The sequence below is a fragment of the Hylaeus volcanicus genome, unplaced genomic scaffold, assembly GCF_026283585.1.
Source record: "Hylaeus volcanicus isolate JK05 unplaced genomic scaffold, UHH_iyHylVolc1.0_haploid 11223, whole genome shotgun sequence".
NCBI classification, from domain to species: Eukaryota; Metazoa; Arthropoda; class Insecta; order Hymenoptera; family Colletidae; genus Hylaeus; species Hylaeus volcanicus.
Window position 1 is genome coordinate 1,190 of NW_026532498.1, and position 11,739 is coordinate 12,928.

General features: G+C 32.2%; 2 long non-coding RNA genes across 3 annotated transcripts; one reads left to right on the forward strand and one right to left on the reverse strand.

Moving 5' to 3' along the window:
* Nucleotides 1-433: 433 nt before the first annotated feature.
* Nucleotides 434-3,479, reverse strand: LOC128882365 (uncharacterized). Its single transcript, XR_008458362.1, has 3 exons — nucleotides 3,051-3,479; nucleotides 1,385-1,619; nucleotides 434-742 (listed from the first exon to the last, which is right to left on the reverse strand). It is a non-coding gene; the product is annotated as an uncharacterized LOC128882365 (long non-coding RNA).
* A 488-nt stretch (nucleotides 3,480-3,967) lies between these two features.
* LOC128882366 (uncharacterized) lies at nucleotides 3,968-8,108 on the forward strand. Of its 2 annotated transcripts, XR_008458364.1 has the most exons (5): nucleotides 3,968-4,597; nucleotides 4,710-4,861; nucleotides 5,261-5,831; nucleotides 5,903-6,094; nucleotides 6,213-8,108. It is a non-coding gene; the product is annotated as an uncharacterized LOC128882366 (long non-coding RNA). The 2 variants fall into 2 exon arrangements; XR_008458363.1 differs by having other exon boundaries at nucleotides 3,971-4,597; nucleotides 5,903-7,541.
* Nucleotides 8,109-11,739: the final 3,631 nt, after the last annotated feature.

An 11,739-nucleotide genomic window follows, 5' to 3' on the forward strand; every position in this document is an offset into this window, starting at 1 on the left:
TCCCGAATGGTTTCGGGATCCCGGATGTATTCGGGGTTTTGAAATTCTCGGGATTCCATCCCGATCCCGGGAGGAATTCCCGTCCCGACCGGGATCCCGCACACCCCTACATAACAGTTTGTATAGGTATTTGTATATGTATTTGTATATGTATTTGTATATGTATTTGCATATGTCAAATTGAGTAACCTCCTCCTTTTTCGAAGTTAAAAACAGTACTATGTCATGTATGTTCGGCCTAATCCCATTTGCAAAAATATACATATTGTTCATAAGTATGTTATTTTCTATGCCAAAGATAATTACATTTATATAAACTATAATATATTATATAAAACTAATAATATTAATAATAATAATATTATTATTATTATATGATTACATTTAATACATCAAGGATCATTGCCTTTAGTAACTTTATGGCTTCTCAAAAACTATTCATTGAATTAACTTGAAATTTGCAGAGAATATATTCAAAATATCATACTTTAAGGAAATGCAAAAATATCGATTTTTTGAAAATCCTGACTAGACCTTACCTCTTAACGACACGCGAAAGCTGCCGACAGAGAATACACAACTGCCAAGAACGATTTTGTAATCGCTTGTCACAAAGTCTCAGATATTTCTAACTAAAAACTAGCTCGAGACGTATTTATGAAAACTTATTAATAGCCATTTGTTCATGTGCATATGTTTGTTGTAACGTCTTGCTTTCTTCAAAATAAATTCTTTCGTTGGCCTAATAAATATATACTATCCTTACCATTAACTGTTTACGCTACTAATTTTATTTTGTATGTTTATTACCTTATTTTATACGAATTTATATTTTGTTTTGTATAATAATCGAATATATTATACTCTAGTACATATTTTTATTTCACTATAGCATTCCATTATCCTCTTGTTCTAACTGTAATCAATTTTCACTGAAAGTGCACACAATCTTATATTAAAAAATACGTCTGGTCTAATATCATATGATACAAAAAATAAATTCGTATAAAATAAAATAGTATATGCATAAGGAGTTAAATAATAAAAATAATAAATATATAAAATAATTTATAATATTTATAATGTTCTTGGTCTAATAAATATTTATTATTTGTTTTATTCACTACTTGCATACTATTTTATTTTATTTACTCCGCAAAGAGAATAAACTATAACTAACTACTATTTTATTTTATACATTTATAAAAATATATCAAATAAATAATGAGTATTTATTAGACCAATCAAAGAATTTATATTAATGGATTTACAATACAGACATTGTTCATTTAAATTTTAATTAAACCTCTAGTTATGTAAGAAAATCAGAAAAACTTTAAACTTGAAATTGTAAATTAAAAGTAGTAGAATAATTGGTACGTACTTATGAATTTTAAGTAGAACTGAAGTGACCTTCAATCTTCGTAATTCTATTAGGAACCCTAAGATATCCGTTTAGGATATTACATATTACATCAATTATCTTGTACAATCTTCCTCAACGCCTGTCAGTCATTTTATTATTTATTCATTTAGCCATTCATCTATCATGTGGTCCACGCGAATACAAACTGTGTTCGCTTACACAATTATTTTGTTTACAAATTTCACCTTTCGCCCTGGGTACATTAATATTTACTATTATTGCGGGAAATAATATATGTATTAATTAGTTCGCTTGTATTTGGTTATTCATACATTCGTTCAGACATCGTAAATAGAATTTATGATGACGTAATCCTTCTTAACTTTAACTTTATTGATATTTACGTTTACACTAAATTTTTCGAACGATAAATAATTATTACTTTAACACTTAACAGAAGAAACTGTATTCGACTAAACAATTGTCAAATAATTTTAAGAAATTCTAAAAATGTCGAATACCAAGAGAAAACAAAAAATTAAAATTCAATGAATTATTTCACAATGAATAAATAAAAATGAGCCCATATAATCGAATAAACTCGTAGACATTGATTTTATGTATCATTTAACGTTCAAACAAATTGATATCCACTCCTGATAGTCACATTTTACGTCTTTTAAATATGGGTATAAAAGATATTTTGCTGACGCCATTTATTATTTGAAATCGGTATACACGTCACATCAATTGCTCGAAAATACTATAAAATACTAATTTGTTTTAACGCTTGCCTCAGGTCACCGAGCATAGTCACTCTCTTTTTCGAACACGAAATTTCAAAACTAACCTTCCTTACACAGATTCTGATACTAACAATAAGCTGAGCGAGTATACCGATAAGCTCTCTAACTTTATTCATTTTTTTCGTGGCTCCGTCAATTCTTTCAAATTGTCCATTCATAGGGTTTATCTACCATAAAATTAAACAAGTTTCAATTACTAGTTCTCAAGAACTCCTTATTCTTTGACTTTTCATTATTTATCTACCATTACAGATTCGGAGAAATTTGGAATTCTTGAAAATAGGTACGATTCGTGTAATTAATTTTCCAATTTTTTTTCCACATTAATTAAAACATAATATCTACAAACATAGGTGCACTTGCCAGATTGAAGGAAAAAGCGAAATTTGTATCTAAATGGTTTCATATTTTCACAAATTTCGTCATTAGCAATTTTTCCCTACACAAGACTGTATACATGTATCACGTTCCTCTACTTTTTTCCATTTCCTAAAAATGACGGTCGCGACTTTCATACTTTTCAACATATTATTTCGTTCGAATTTCTATGTCTGAATACTTAACATTTGGAATATTTTTTTAAAAATAAATATATCTTCTTAACAAATAACACCTGCATTTCATAAAACATGAATTAATGAGCACCAGTAAGTCAGACCCCGGTAAATCTAAATCTGCTAAAGTACATATTTTTATTTAGGTTCGTTAATTTCTGTATGTAGCTGCAATAGTACGCGTACGTTTATTTTCCATTCGTTGTAACGTTTGTAATAAGATTGCTACTCGGTTAAATAAATAAATAAGTAAACAAATCAACCACATTCGTTGTTATACTAGTATAAAAAGACGCTTCATCAATACGGAACAAGTAGACTCACCTGGAATCAACGATTGACGGACACGTTATCCTTAATCCATCACCGAGAAATGAACAGATATTTTCCAAGATGAAGCTTCGGACAGATTAAAACATATCTAACGCATGTCTGCACAAAATTGAGGGAAAAAGCAAGAATACCGGACGAAAACGGACACACGGGAAGGCTGCTGAAAGTAAAACTTTCTCGGTCGAAATCATCCACCACTTGAAACCATAGACACGATTCTACGCGATTTTACCATGGCACATGTACGATTGAGTTCACGAAACGGTTGTATTTTAACAGATTCCGAAGTAGCAAACGGTTTTTCTCACTATAGTTCCTTTAAGAGGAGTTACGAGATATTATTGCGACACAATATGACACAATGTGTCACAACTTACAACTGCAATGCTCGAGACCGCCGAGAAGACTGAGTACACAGTCGATAAGGAAGTATCGATTGGTCTGAGTGTCACGGAGTGGGGAGAAACTGGTTGAGCTGGGCGCTCACGGTCTCTATCAGTTTGTCGCGCGTAATTTAAATTCTTCGTTTCTCATACATACACAATTTGTCTTATTTACAAGAATTGAATAGTGTTCCTATGTGAAATCAAGAGACGCTGTAGCGTCTCGACACCAAGTACATGAAAAATTATAAAGCTTCCCCGTATATACAGGGTGTCCCAAAAATGTTGTAACACCTTGAAAGGAGTGGTTCAGGAGGTGATTTCAAAGAACTTTTTCCTTAGCGAAAATGTTGTCCGAGGCTTCGTTGGGGAGATATTAAGGGAAAACCCCGACCAATCAGAGCGCGAGTATGCCGGTTGAACGTAGGCTACGCGCTAGGCGGCCGCGCTCATACGCTACCGCGAGCGCTCCAACGGTATACGCGCGCTCTGATTGGATGGAGTTTTTTGTTAATATCTACTTAACGAAGCCTCGGATAACATTTTCGCTAAGGAAAAAGTTGTTTCAAATCACCTCCCGAACCACCCCTTTCAAGGTGTTACAACATTTTTGGGACACCCTGTATACCCGGCGTTGGAGCTACCACGTATCTTTTACAGGAGAGATGGTCCATTCCAACCTAACCTGAAACTTCTTTCATGAATATCTCAACACGCCTGCAATATTTTCTGAATTTAAAGGCATTTTTCTAATGTAAATCGCATATAAGTTTTCGAATAAAACCAAAATCAATCAAATCGGTCCACGAACAACTGAGATATCGTAATACATGTCATGAGACTGTCAAAAACGGCTTGTTCTCGTTCTCCCGGTTTTATTTCATCAAGGAATTTTTTGTCAACACTTAGCCAATAGGAGCTAAGGCCGTTCGTCGATTCATCGACTCTTGGAATCGCTCGACAGGGCTCGTGACGGCCGCTCATGCCGCTCATTCATAATCTGTGAAGTGTCAAATATTTTACACTATTGAATTATTCTTGTTTTGTAATTAAAGTGTGTACTTTTTTAATTTCTTTATACCAGAAAAATGTTTTCAATTTTAATAAATTGCAGCCAGAGTTGTAAAGTATTGATTGATCAATTTTAATTACAAGGTAAGTAGCCAAAATCTGAATAGCCAGATATCTTTATCCATACCAGAAAACTGTTTTTAATTTATATTTATCCATACTAGCAACCTGATTTTAATTTAGACCTTTTATGTAGAACTTCTAGAAACGAAGGGGAGTCACCAGGCTTGGAAGTTGTCCCGAGAAGGTTATAGACGGAGATAAAATTGTGAAGTGTCAATCAAAAGCCATAAGATTACAAAAATTATGGCCGACCGCTTGCAATGTAGAGCTCACCATATTAGTGAAGTTAGTATGCTGACAACATATCTCTTTTGACATTTTCCAATTTTTTGCAAATATTCCTTTAAAAAACACCAACAACAATTTCAATGCTTGTCATTAATTTTATTAATTTCTCATTAATAGTATTTCAATTTACTGATAAACATCTTAGACTAATTTTTTTTATTCTAACACAATAAATTGTGCATTAGAAATAGTGGATCTTTTCATTTATTTTTTCACTTCACTAATATTTAAATTTCTTGCATCAAGACTTTCTGCAATGTGTTCTGCCTACTTTTGAAAATTTAAAGGATGGAAACTGGTCTCTTTATGCTTATTATAAGAAAAGACTGATGTATTTTTATTTTAAGCTCTATGTTAATTTGCAATTAAAGTATGGTTTATATGTGTTATTTACAGATAATTGAAGCATAAGATGATGCGGTGTGCACAACATGAATTTACTAGGCCAGGCAAGGTCGTGTTGATGAATAAGAATTATTTTAAAACACAAAATAATGAAAGTGTACTGATATTGTCAAAGTTTTAAACTGACAAATTATGTGAAAGTCTGCGAGAGAGAAAGTATGGGTATTGATGATCTGAGAATGCTTTGCCTGGCCACACCAAGTATTTGACTTCCAGGTCACAGACATCTAGGCAAATGTCTAAACAGTCTCAGTTTGTGGTTGATACACTATTTAGCTTCTTCATTTCACCGCCAAAGTGCGGAGCAGTCAGTTTAACAATAATAATTTAAACAAAATATTGTGGTAATCTTGACCACAGTTACATGAATCTGAAAATGCAAAATAATGTATATCTGACTGAATACTAATATATGTCAATTTATATAAAATATGTTTATGACTTCCAGATTGTAGAAATTGCGACTCCAAGTTAGTATAATTTATTATGGCTTCCATTATGGCATACATATGAGTAAATATAGTAATTACTTCTTCAGTAAGAACAGAAGGGCCTCCTCTATGTAAGTGATAAAAATATTTATAGCCAACAGTTTTACCTTTATCCTCCACAATTAATAATTTAATTTTTTAGCAACAGAATGGGAGCCTATAGCCAGATATGTAAATTTTAATGGAATTATCAACACAATTGGATAAATATTCACTTTCAAAGATTTCCAGAAAACAAGTCACGCCAATGGAAGGGTCATGAAGATTACTATCGTTATCACAAATTTCACATCTGTTTTTGATTTCAGTAAAAGAAAAGAATCTTGCTGATTTCGTAAATACATGTTTTAATCGAATATTTTTCTCTGCATGAACTACTTCATTGTATGAAACATGATAATTACAACCAGATAAAAGTCTGTAATTTCTAAATCGTTTCTCTAATTTTTCAGTTGAAAATTTTCCTGCTAAAAGATAAGGTATGTCAAAATTTTGAAAGCAGTACTCTATGAGTAGTAAAAGAACTCTAGTACTTTGATGTTAAGCTTTGAAAGTATCTAATGTTAAATGACCATCTGTTTCTAAATTTTTCCAAGAATCTAACCGTGTTAAACATTTCTTTAAATATTCATATCTAAAATCATTAACATTCAAAATCGCTTTACAAAATTCGTTTCTTTTCCTATTACCTTTAACACTACTTTTATTATTCACAATATCTTACCAGTTGCGAAATATTTCTAAAAAATGGCCAGTATCTGTACAATTAAAATTTTTGCCTATCAAAATTATTAGGAAACAATGATTTATAATTTAATTTATAAGCTTTTTTAATAATTAAATATTTTTCGTAATCGTAAACCGTACGTAGATCATTAAATTTAACTAATCTTTGTTCATTTATATAAAAGTCGGGGAAAATAAATTTTACCTACATTTTTTAAATTTAACCAGTTATTTCTTATATTTCTCATTATATGAACAAAGTCAAAAGAAAGAAAAATGGTTTTATTAGATTGTGAAGGATTAGGAAAACTTATTTCATTGTCAAATAATTTATTGAACATGTTTCTGTTCATTCTATGATTATCTGTTAAAATGCATATTATTTCAAAACCACATTTCTGAATAGATTCTATAATTTTGTAAACAATTGAGATCATTTCATCTCCGGTAATATCCGTTTAAAAACAGGTAATAATTGAACTATTTCCAAAAGCTTAGCTTATCATGAAAGCTAAAATAGGTTTTGCTAATCCATTACAATTCAAACCGCAACCTGTAACTCTGATCTATACTGTAATTTAGAACTAATATATATTTCGTCAATTAATAAAATTACTACTTTCTCTCTGTCCGTTAAATTTGAAGATATATTAATGAGATAAGATTCGTTTTGAATATCATTGTGTGCTGTTGTATTTATATTAGATGAAATATGTTGTAAATACCGTTTATACGGTAAAATAAAAAAGTTTCTTAATAAATTATATGTAGCTGAGGATTGAGTATATTATGTAAAAAGCCATAATAATGGTGCATGAATTATATTGATTGTTTTTATTTTAGTTGCTGTATTTGATCTATTAATTATTTTAAATGTTTTGCATGGGTGAAATCTATTGATTCTGCAATAATATATGCCTTTTTGAGTTCATCTACAGACTTCTCCAGATGTTTTTCAATGAGACATATACCACTGTTAGAATCTGCATGCTGTACTTATTTGTATCTTTTTAATATATTTTGAAGTTGAGACCATCCACATAATTTCTTATCAATAGGCAGTACCCACTCTAAATCATTATGTAATAATTCCTTATCTTTTTGAAAAACTTGTAATTTCATACTGTCATTGATTACAATCTGTGCATTAAATATCAAAAGTTCAGAATTATCATTGCATACAAGTACGTAAAAATAAATTCTTGAATTTATTATTTTGATACTCCAACAGTTAGAAATTACAAGCTTTTCTTCATAAGTTTTAACTAATTCTGAAAAATCACTGATCAAAACTGACGTAAGAAATTCCTCAATTAAATTTTCATGCTGTTTCCTTATTTTTTCTTGACGCTCTGCCGGGTCTTTTCTCTGGGGTAGCACATTTTTTGTAAAATAAAATGGGGAATTCGGAAAAATGGATGGTCTCGATTCGTTATAATCCTTGAACATCTTAACAAAACATTCTGCAGTACACCATTGAGAGATAGAATACCCTCGTATCTTATAATATCAGTTTCTGCAAAATACAGACAGCAGAATATTTTGTTGGTGTCTAATTCTTACGAGGAATAGCGGCTATCTATTTTGTTCGCAATTCCTCATCTTTAGGGACTAAAAATATCAAATTATAATTATTATTCTTTAATGTGCTATCATAGTTTCCCTTAAAATTGGGAACATAGCAACGTCGCGGAATTATTAATAAATAAGTACGATAATGTAAATTTGTTTACAAGTGTAAACAAACTTTTCCACTACTATAACAAAATGTTCAAAATCGATTGTGAAATAAATAAATGGGCTACGCACAAAGTAAACACCTACAGAGTTAATATAGATAAATATCCCCATTAAAAACTTGAAAAAAGTAAAAGAATTACGCCAAGTACATGAAAAAGTGGAGGACGAAAAGGAGTAATCACAAAAAAATAGAAGATCTCCATAAAAAAACTATAAGAAAGTAGAAGAAGATGTGAAATCGAAATGAGCTGCCAGTACATGAAGGTGCTTTCCAGCAAACTGCAGAGGCGATACTATATAACACAATGTAAAGTTCAGTGCTTTCCAACTATGCCCAGCTAAAATGCTGTGTTCAGCAGTGCTGATGTTCAGATGCTAATGACAACTCATGTAAACTGACTGCTCCGCACTTTGGCAGCGAAATGAAGTTAAATAGCATATCAGCCACAAACTGAGACTGTTTAGAAATTTGCCTAGATGTCCGCGGCCTGGAAGTTAAATGCTTGGCATGGCCAGGTAAGGTCAAGGTGTCAATGAATAAGAATCATTTTAAAATGTTAAATAATAAAAGTGTACTTATATTGTAACAGTTTTCAACTGACAAATTATCTGAAAGTTTGAGGGAGTAGAGTAGTGTTGACGAATGACCTTAGAAATATTGTAAAACGCAATACAATGGATTCAGTTCAGAAGTACGTAGAATGCGTGGCAGAAATTCTTGTTGGAAGAAAATTAAATGTCTATGATAAAGTGAGAAATGAAAAAAGTGGTCCACTATTTGTTGCACACAATTTATTGTATTCGAATAAAATTCAGAAGTACTCAGAATCCATTGCAGAAACTCTTGTTGCAAGAAATTTAAATATTAAAGATAAAGTGAGAAAATTAAAAAAGAGTTCCACTATTTGTAAGGCACAATTCATTTTATTGCAATATCAGTTACAATCCTTAGAGTTTTAAAAGTACACACAACACAAGGCAGAAAGTTTTGTTACATGAAATTTAAATGTTAAAGATGAAGTGAGAAATGAAAAAAGAAATCCACTATTTCTAACGCATAATTTATTCTATTAGAATAAAATTAAGAAGTACACAAAAACGCATACCAAAAAGTCTTGTTGCATGAAATTTAAATACTAAAGATAAAGTGAGAAATGAAAACAGAAATCCACTACACGTAGCCTTTAAATAGCAAAATAATTATTCAATTTACGGATTCAAATGTCACAAATACAAACTGACAGATTATACAGGTTTGAAATAAACGAGCGGCATTGGCGGCATCCATATTACAATTCGGGCCGACGAGTCCTGCCGAGCGATCCCGAGACTCGACGATCGACGAACGGCCTTAGCTCCTATTGGCTAAAGCCCTGGTCTTTCTGGGCGAGATCGTGACGGAATAGAAACGAAAAAGTTCGTGGACGATCTCACCGATACCAGTGGTATGTTAGTATGTGTAAAAGGTCTCACATTTCAGTTCGGATGGCAGTCGTGGATCTCCGTTCCGTTGAACAGGACGGATTTTAATACCAACGATTAGAAGCGTCTCCGGAATTATGTGAACTCCTGTCATAGTGAATGAGTTTATGAGGTGTCAAACATGCATACATGTAGTATATTTGAATGCAATTAGAATTATTATGTTGTACATATACATTAATCGGGACGCCGTATAGGAAAACACTTTTCAAACTACGTACTTTTACAACCGACTTTATTTCTCTCTCGTTCTCTTTCGTTCTGTATTCTTCCGCAATCTTCTACAATCTTCCGAATTCTTCTGCCATTGCTCGGCATTTCGCCTGTTTATAAACACTCTCTCCCTCTCTCTCATCCGCACTAGAGATGGCGTGAACTGCTACTTTTGAATCACTCGTGATTCAATCACGTTCATTCTTAATCACGATAATTTTTGACAGTGATTCGTGATTCTTCGTGATCGCTTCTAATTGATTGAGAACATTCTTTTCACTTTTCACGAATTATGTTGTTCTTAGGTTATATATGTATTATAATATGGTCTAAAAGCAATGTTAATATAATTTTAATACAATTTAAATTTGACTCATTTGTAGTTTCTTGAATTTCCGCTAAGGGGAGACAGTGATACACTAACGATAATAATCAACATAAACCGCTTCTGAAACGCCATCTTTCGGATCACGGTCGTGATCGAAGTTTAATCACGACTGCGACCGTGATTGTGTGATCACGGTGAAAAATCATTGTTAGTGATTTTTCACGCCATCCCTAATCCGCACTCGTCTGATTTGCTCAACTTCACATTCATACATTGCGCGGCTAATTTAAACAGTCTACAATTATATAAACAATACACATATGTAAATGTGACGATTATATAATATTATACATTATTTGATGACCTATTTTTGCGTTAAATCGAAAACTACCGTTGATTACGGATGACGCATTCTTACGTCAAATAAGAAATTACAGGAATTTCATGTACAAATTTTATGTAGCAAATCAAATTGTTTAAGTAAGTCCAGACGCGACGGTGTTACACATATTTTATTATACTTAGTATTATTAGTAGTTATCAGCTCTGTGTTGTGTTTTCTAAGGGAAGTCTAATTATAGGTACATATGTACAATGAGTAACTGTAATATTCGGACACTATGAGATTTTTACATTATCACATCATAACTTCGTTTCTAACAAAACAAACAAAAAACATAATCAAGTATCTAGAGACGCGGTAGCGTCTCGGCGCCAAGTACGTGAAAAATTATCCGTCACCGCGTATATATACCTGGCGTTGGAGCTACCACGTATCTTTTACAGGAGAGATGGTCCATTCCAACCTAACCTGAAACTTCTTTCATGAATATCTCAACACGCCTGCAATATTTTCTAAATTTAAAGACATTTTTCTTATGTAAATCGCATGTAAGCTTTGGAATAAAACCAAAATCAATTAAATCAGTACACGTACAACTGACATATCGTAACATCATGTTATGAATCTGTCAGAAGGGGTATTTTTCGTATGATTTTCCCGTCGTCAATCTTTAGCCAAACTTCAAAAAAGTAAAAAAATTACGCCAAGTACATGAAAAAGTGAAGGACTCAAGGAGTTACCATTGAAAAATAGAAGATCCCCATAAAAAACTACAAGAAAATAGAAAAAGATGTGAAATCGAAATAAGCTACCAGATGATTTGACTAGATGTCCGCGGCCTGGAAGTCAAACGCTTGGCGTGGCCAGGCAAAGTCAAGGTGTCGATAAATAAGAATTATTTTAAAACGCAAAACAATGAAAGTGTACTCATAATATTGTCAGAGTTTTAAATTGACAAATTATCTGAAAGTCTATGAGAGAGAAAGTATGGGTACAGATAATCTAAGAATGCCTTGCCTGTCCACGCCAAGCATTTGACTTCCAGGCCGCGGACATCAAGGCAAATTGTTAAACAGTCTCAGTTTGTGGATAATACGCTGTTTAGCTTCTTCATGTCACCGCTAAAGTGTGGAGCAGTTACTTTACG